Source organism: Myotis yumanensis, unplaced genomic scaffold (genome assembly GCF_028538775.1).
Source record: "Myotis yumanensis isolate MYYU_CA2020_CCGP unplaced genomic scaffold, mMyoYum1.0.hap1 SCAF_5, whole genome shotgun sequence".
In the NCBI taxonomy this organism is placed as follows: Eukaryota; Metazoa; Chordata; class Mammalia; order Chiroptera; family Vespertilionidae; genus Myotis; species Myotis yumanensis.
In genome coordinates, this window is record NW_027223756.1 from 25,345,934 (window position 1) to 25,354,880 (window position 8,947).

At 38.7% G+C, this 8,947-nt stretch overlaps 1 pseudogene; it reads left to right on the forward strand.

The window, feature by feature from the left end:
* Positions 1–396: 396 nt before the first annotated feature.
* LOC139010103 (mitochondrial inner membrane protease subunit 1 pseudogene) lies at positions 397–899 on the forward strand (annotated as a pseudogene).
* Positions 900–8,947: the final 8,048 nt, after the last annotated feature.

An 8,947-nucleotide genomic window follows, 5' to 3' on the forward strand; every position in this document is an offset into this window, starting at 1 on the left:
CCTTGTCTTATTTATTGCTGTATCTTCATTGCTCAGCCAACTATGTGGGACACAATAGATTGTTGAATAAACAATTAATGTGGTGCCTCTCTTTGAAAATGGACTAGACTGTTGTAGTCATCTTCATTCAAATAAAAAGTCAGCAAAGAGCTCATAAATTCTACATAACAAACAATCTATTGGGCTCTCAATTCATAAATTCAGTGAGATCATTTTGGGAAACTAAAATGCTTCTAAAGAAAAACACCATTAAAAATACAAATTCTTGGGACTTCTGCAGGATCTGGGAATTGTGAAACCATGGATCATTCATATATGCTTTGAGGCATTATTATTCCTGGAATGCCTACAACTACCCTAAAAATTTAATGTATTGTAGAACAGACCTAAGGCCAATGGTGGCAGAGTCCACATAGATATATGGGTCTTGGTGTTCTGGGGAAAAACTTTTGACTGGTTGACTATATTGTTCAAAAATGATTGTATAAATCCTTGTGCTTTTGAATATGTTGGTGGTGATGTCATGTGTTCTGACCATCACTGGAGCCTACAATTCAAAATTCAGATATTGTCTTTGCACAAAATCTTAGTAAACATTTTTATGGTATCCAAAGAGGTGACATTATGAGTGCAAAAAGCCCCAGTGATCCAAAATCAAATATTTGTAAGAGAGTATTTAATCAATTTGAAAGGAGATCTAATCCTGACCAATATCCATCCAATTTCTTTAAAAGCCATACTTATGTGCCAATGAGTCATATGTAGTTAAAAGGTGATAATTGACAGAATTTTAAGTACTATGGACCTATTCCATATGGACTATTAAGAGGACGTATTTTCTTTAAGGTCTGGCTGGATTTTTATATGATAGCCCTAATGGCCACAGATTTTATGATTAGCAAGTATTTATCCTTTTGCTTTGATTATTGCCTCTTTCAAGTGAATTTATTATTGCCACGGCAACCATGTATCATTAATAAATTATTTGCTATTCAGTTTTAGTTGTTTTGAATTCTTAAATGTAAAGAACAGGTAATTCAAAATGTATGGATAAAAGTAATTCAAAATAGATCATCTAAATTTAAAATATATATATTCTCAGTACATAAATAAAGTGTTCTTATTCTGAGACTATGGGTATCTACACTAATAAAAGAGAAACATGCAAATTGACCATACCTTCACTACGCCTTAAGCCAAGCCCACCAGCCAATCAGAGCGACTATATGCAAATTAACCCAACCAAGATGGCGGCCGGCAGCCACAGAGCTGGAGCAAGCAGGAGGCTTGCTTGCCCCAATGATGGAGGAAGCCAAGCTTCCCAGCCGACTGCTGCCTCCTCTCAAGGCAGCAAAGTTTCAATTATAGAAGGTAAATAAACTCCAGATACCTGCTTCCTGTCGCCATGGCCATGGAGCTGGAGCGAATAAAAAAAACACAATAAAAGGAAAGGCTGGGAGCTTCAGTCACCAGGAGGCTTGGTCTGTCTGAAAACAGCCATCAGCCCCTCACCCAGGCTGGCCAGGCACCCCAGCGGGACCCCCACCCTGATCCAGGTCACCCTTCAGGGCAAACCAGTTGGCCCCCACCCATGCACCAGGCCTCTATTCTATATAATAAAAGGGTAATATGCAAATTGACCCTAACAGCAGAACGACTGTGAATGACTGGTCACTATGACACACACTGACCACCAGGGGGCAGATGCTCAATGCAGGAGCTTCCCCCTGGTGGTCAGTGCACTCCCACAGGGGGAGCTCTGCTCAGCCACAATCCAGGCTGATGGCTGCCAGCACAGCGGTGGTGGTGGGAGCCTCTCCTGCCTCCTCAGCAGCACTAATGATGTCCGACTGCAGCTTAGGTCTGCTCCCCCCTAGCAAGTGGACATCCCCCAAGGGCTGCTGGGCTGCCAGAGGGATGTCTTACTGCCAGCTTGGGCCTGATCCCCCAGGGAGCGGGCCTAAGCCAGCAGGTGGACATCCTCCGAGGGGTCCCAGACTGCAAGAGGGCATAGGCTGGGCTGAGGGACCCCCCTGAGTGCACAAATTTTTGTGCACGAGGCCTCTAGTCTATAATAATAAAAGCATTATATGCTAATTAGACTGGACAGACGAATGGCCTTCCAAACGAAGCTGCACTGAGAGGGCCAAGCCCTTTGCACAAATTTAAAATTCGGGCCTCTAGTTACAATATAAGAGAATATGATGAATAGCAATGTGTCATGTCATGAACTGTGTGAACCTCCACATGATGCAGGGATGGGTTGGGATTTATGTGCTGGCAGAACTGCATTCATGCCATTGGCATGCATCTTGGGAGAATAACTTCAGCTATAAAACAGCTATGAATGACTAGAAAAACATGATGTGTTTCAGCCTAAGGTGAAAAGAAAATCAAGAGAATGTTGTCACATGACATATCTCTGAACACCCAATGGGGAAAACACACTTTGGTAAAGCTCAGCTGACTAAAAGAATTATGCATAGCTAAAACCTGGCAATACTTTGCGTATAACTAGATGCCTTGCCTTAAACCAGTGATGGCGAACCTTTTGAGCTCGGCGTGTCAGCATTTTGATAAACCCTAACTTAACTCTGGTGCCGTGTCACATATAGAAATATTTTGATATTTGCAACCATAGTAAAACAAAGACTTATATTTTTGATATTTATTTTATATATTTAAATGCCATTTAACAAAGAAAAATCAACCAAAAAAATGAGTTCGCGTGTCACCTCTGACACGCGTGTCATAGGTTCGCCATCACTGCTAAGCTCTCAACTACTATGAACTAAATACTAGCCCTTTGTACCTTGGAAATGAAAATAAAAATATTATTAGTATATCCTGTCACTTTCTATTAATATTCATAACATTATTTAACCATGACCTACAGAAGTTATTTTTTTAACTTTCATTTTTTAAATTAAATCAGATTTTAATAACCACACAAGTTATTAAGAAATTTTATTAAAATTAAGGATCCATCAATGATGGCCATAACAAGGTTTTTTACAAGCCTTATCTGACCTACAAAATTTCAAAGCCGATCTAAGCAACAAAATATAGAATGTGTTTGCTTCTTCTGATATAGGGCCTGTGTGATTTGTAGTGATGGGGAGATTGATAGTCTGCTTATCTTCCAGACAAGTGTCTTCAAGTGTCTCTAAACTCTGATGAAATATGACTTTGGAAATGTCGACCATAGAAATTCTGAATGAATACTATATACCCTCCTCCCAACATGCGAATGCACATACATATCACATGAAAATTTCCATTCTGTTTTCAAACTGTATAAGGTGCCCTTTTCACAGAATATGGATGGACCTGGAGATTATTATGCTAAGTGAAATAAGCCAGTTAGAGAGAGACAAATAACATATGATCTCACTTATATGTGTCATCTAATGAACAAAATAAATTAATGAACAAAATAGAAACAGAGGCATGAATACATGGAACATACTAATAACTGTCAGAAGGGAGGGAGGAGGTAGGAGACTGGATGAAAGAAGGTGAAGAGATTAGTCAAAGAACATATATCCATAACCCATAGACACAGACAACAGTGTGGTGAAGACCAGAGGGAAGTGGGGGTGGGGGCTGGGTGGAGGTGGGCAAAAGGTGGGAGATGGGGACATCTGTAATAGTGTCAACAATAAAATAAAGTAAATAATCAGCTGGTCTTTTTCTGCCACAATGTCAAGCAACTGGTTGATTATTTTTTCACTGAGCTATGCATACAAACCCAAGGCAGTATTTTATTTAAATAAAATACAAGCAAACACAGTTAAGTCCAAATTATCAGTTAGATCATCATGTGCAGCAGATTTAATTCTTCAAAAAATTTAAACTTTTTGGATGAACTTCCATTATATTTTGGTTCCAAGCAGACCTCTATGTAAAAGCACTGATGAAACTGGCTGAATTAAACTCTAGTAGAAAAAAAAATCTACATCAGTAACTATCTCGACAGGTAGTACTAATTTTGTACAAAATAAGCATCAACCATAAGGAGAAGGAAAGAAATAAAGGCATTACTTATGTCATAAGACAGTGACTGCACTGGTCAGTGAGTAGAGCCAATGTTTCATTTTTCTATCATCACCTTATATTTACTTGTAAGGCAGGAGGATGACATATAAGAAAGAGCACAGAGCTAGCAGACAAGAGAACTTAATGATGAAAAAGCACAGGGCTTTGGAGTCACCCAGACAGATTTGTATCTAGATTCTTCCAATTTATCTCTGGGCTCATTTAGGCCCCAGGGCTCCACTTCTCTGTCAGTAAATTGGATAATGATAGTATCTAACTACCAAGTTATGAAAAGAGATAATACATAAAAATGTAATTTCACACAGTGCATGACACATAAAGAATACTCATAACTGATAGCTCCTAATTTTAGTAGACTTAACTATATCATTGATAGTCAATGTAATATTTGCTGGCTGATAACAATAGCAAACTAATGAATTCTTATTTTGAGTCAGAGACTACACTAAAATTTTAATCCAAACTAAATTAATATAAAATTAAAATTTCAATATACACGCAATTGCTCTTTTTAATGTTTAGATGAAGAAAACCAAGGCTCAAAGAGGTTAGTAATTGACCCCAGATGACAGATAAGGTATGATTTACACCAAAATTTGAATCCAGGCTTCATGTCAGAACACATACATTCAGCCCCCACACTCCCCACTTACCAAAATCTAAAGAAAAGAATGCAGAAGAATGTGATTCCTACCTATAAGACACTCAAGAAAAAAAGGGAACTGAAATTTCTTGAATGTCTATCCTGCATGTACTTAACACTGTGCCAATTGTTTGACATGTACAATTCATTTAATTCTCACTAAAATACTGATTTCACCTATTTTCAGTTATCAAATGGGTCATAAGGGAGTTCCATTTTTACTTTTCTCTCTCTCTCCAATATATGGCCAGGGCTCACTGTTGTCAAACCCAATAGGAAGCTGGAATGCAGGAGAGCTTGTTGATGACATCTACACGGGTCAGCCTTGGACTTGAATGCATGAAGCCGGGTGAAGGAGAGAGAATAAACCTGTAGTTGCTCAGAAGTACGTCCTTCATAAACTTTTTAAGTAAAAACTGTGTTTATTATGTAAGTGCAACGCAAAATCCTATGCTTCCAGGAGGCCATTCTCTGCCCTTCTGCCTGGCTGCAGCACTGTTGGTAGTTCCAACGTTCAAAACAAAGATTTCAACTAAATACTGGCTTAGTCAAGTTTTATATTGCAGTGGCCTAAAATATAACTGGCATTCTTTCTTCTTACTGTATTCTTCTCTGTGCACACTTTCTTCTTATCTCATTTAGTCACCGTGGTAATTTACCCCTCATATATTTTTTCTTGATATTTTACAGATGAAGAAACTGTAACAGAGTTACAGGAAACCACAGAGAGCCTATGTGACCTGAAAAGGCAGCTCACCCTGACATCGGGGCCAGGAACCTACTCCAGGGGCTTCAGACCCCAAACAAGCAGGGCTCTCTGTACTGCACCATAATCAACAATTTCAGGGCAGCTGCCTTAATAAGAAGGGAACTCTCCTGGGGCCTGTGTGATCTGATGTAACTCTAACTCTTTTTTTGCTCATTTTTAAATTTTACTTTTCAATTATGATTTACATTCCATATTATTTTGTTTTAGTTTCAGGTGTATAGCACAGTGGTCACGCATACACTCCAGAAAGCGCTCCCCCACACCACTGATATTTCTATGGTTGAACCCTAACTCTCAAGTGGGCCACAGAGCACCCTGCTCTAAGAGAGACAACACTGATACCCACCATGCCTGCCGCTACCTTTCCAAGCAGAATGGTTGTCTTTAGTTTGAAGAACTGGCTGTTCTAGGAGAAGAATGGTAAATAAAGGTGAAGAGATTGGTGCTAATTAAATTCTGAAAAAATATGTTAAATTTGCCTTAACTTGAACAAATAACAGACTTTTTTTTATCCTGATTTTTACAAAAGGCCCGTCATCCAAATAAATAATAGATGACAACGATGGGGCACTTTCACGATTCTCTTCTCGTTTGCAAGATTAGGCTCATCATGTTAATAAATAATACAAATAAGCCTAGGGAAGGAAAAGATAAATATAAAGATTGCAAATTAAGGAAATTAAAACTCTGTATTAAGCAACATAAAACACTGGAGTCTCTTTTCCCCCAGATAAGCTAAAGTAATAGTGTAACGTGAAAATTGGAGCAGGATATAATGCGCAATTATTAGGTAATAAGAGGAAAATGAATAATTGTGTGTGTGTGTGTGTGTGTGTGTGTGTGTTAGGGGTAGACAAATAAAATTAAGGCTTACAGACAAAAAAGTTAATTATAAGTAATTATCTGCAGGTTAAAGTAATTTTTAAGTAATATGAAACATATTTAAATAATATGAAAAAGTAGCATACCACAACAATAAGGTATTTTAGCAATGGTCCTACGGAATAATCTGAAAAAAGAACCAGGAAGCTTAGTAACAAGTATGTCAAAGAGATAAGGTTAATGGTGGTTCTAGTACTGGCTTCAAGGCAAAAAATGTCTGTTTTGTATTTCTGTGTTATTGGGAGCAGCTTCTGTTAGGACAGGATAAAACACCAGCAGCGTGCTCACGATCCCCTTCGCTGGTTAGGCATTTATTTCAGGACAGACTTGGTTTCATAGAAGCCTTGTTTTCATTATCCTTTGGTAAATACGGCCACTAAATAAATTTTCTCTCTTTTTCCTGCTTGCTTAATCCCATGTTTCCACCTAGATAAATCTCACATAATTAGCTTGAGCTTCGGAAAATAGTGTTGCCTGCTGCAAATGAAATGAAATTTTGTGCCGTGCCGGAGGAAGTTACAACCTGTTGTGGGAGTAGAAATGCTTTGTTGGGAGTTTCTTGCCCATGGCTACATATGAATTGAAGAGAGAACAGAGGAAATTATTCAGTTCTGAAAATCCTTCTCCAGCCAAGAAAATTTTTTAAAGGGTAAAATATTTTATTTGCATTCATTTTGTTTGATATCTTACACCTAAAATTATTTTGTCTCTACTGTAAGTATGCCAATAAAACTGATTACAAGGAAACATGTAAAGAATCAGACAAAATATGCAATTCAGCTAAATTTCCTCAGGGCCTACCACAGGGCCTGACATTCATTGATAATTGTTTTATGAAAAGTAAAAGATAATATCAGCTCTCTGAGAGCACTCTATGGTCATACTTATATTCTTGCTCATATTCCAAGACAGCATTTTTTCATCTTCATTACAGAATTGATCAGTTGTGTGGATTTATTGTCCTATGGCATAAATTGAATTTCTGAGCAGAAAAGGGGAGAGAGCAGGGCACGGGTGAATGAGAACCATGTGAGGGAAAATGTCTGTAGATGACAAGGAGGAATTACGTAGAAAAAACTTATATACAAAAGTTGTTTGGGATCTAATCTCAGTGCATAGGAAAAATCATCTGGGGTCAATTTTATCTCTAAAAATTTCTAAAACTTCTCCAACAATACATATAGAAGGCTGACTATATTCAACCCTGTAGAATCACATGTGTATAAAATATATAGATGAACATATAAAATATGATAATGTGTACACATGAAAGAATCATTTGATACTTTCATACCATGAGACAGGCCTGAATGCATATGGCTTCATCTATGTTAAACACTTACATGATGAGACTCTATTTATTTACGGCATGGCTTCTGAAAACTCAAAATACTTATATTTAACGCACTCCCATTTGAAAATGCTAGTGTCCCCTGTAAAATATCTCTTGTGTAGGGAGACAACCATTTGCTGAAAACGTGCTTCACTCGTGACTCACTGGGTAGTAGGAGTTTTGCCACCTGTTATGGAATTAAAGTGGTGTTCAGGCCTCCAACGTGGGGAAGGTGATGGATGTATGGGTGGAAGATGAATGTGCTTCGTGAGCCCTGGATGTCAAAGAGTTTGGATCCAGAATCGTTAAGTCCTGAGGCTTGTAAGCTTTGACACTGACATTGTTCCACACTCAAAGTGTGTACTCAATATCAAAAAATATGTACTACTAAGGTATAATTTGATTTTTTTCCCAACCTCTTTCAATATCAGCTTGTTTACTGAAAATTCCTGGAAGCTACAAAGTGCCATCTGTTTCCTTATCAAATTTCTCCCCCACAGCCACCGGCAAATATGGTTGCTTTTTTATTTGTGAGGTTGCTTAGGAACAATGTGGTTGCATTCACAGGTCCGGTGTGATTGAGTCTCTGGTGATGGGCCTGGTGCAAGCATAAAAAAACAAACTTGTCTGAATTCTGAAAATCAACTTCCAATCCAGAAACACATTCCTGAGCAAACTTCCCAGGGCAGCATCTCACACACAGACCCACACATTAAGAATGATGTCTTCTTGGGTCTCCGTCATCAACAGCTATGTGATCTGCTGGGGCATTTTCATGTCAGTTGGGAAATGTAGTAGTGGGATCCCTTTGTAGGTGATTTTTTAAAAGTATAATTTTATTGATTTCAGGGAGGAAGGGAGAGGAAGAAAGAGATAGAAACATCAATGATGAGAGAGAATCATGGATCATCTGCCTCCTGCATGCTCCTTACTGGGGATCGGGCCCGCAACCTGGGCATGTACCCTTGACTGGACTAGAACCCAGGACCCTTCAGTTTGCAGGCTGATGCTCTATCCACTGAGCCAAACCAGCTAGGGCTGCAGGTGATTTTTAATAAGTGTTAGCAGTATATAGTGTGCCCCTTCAGAATATTGAGCTGACTATCAAGAGTCCCCCACAAAATAGATTTCTTGAGCTGAAAATGATCAGAGCATCGCTCTGCCAACCGACCAGGGGAGAGTCAATATTCCAAGTCTATTGGCGTCAGTGCAAATGCAGAGAGATGTGAGCACACAGTGCAGAGAATGGCAGAACATATCC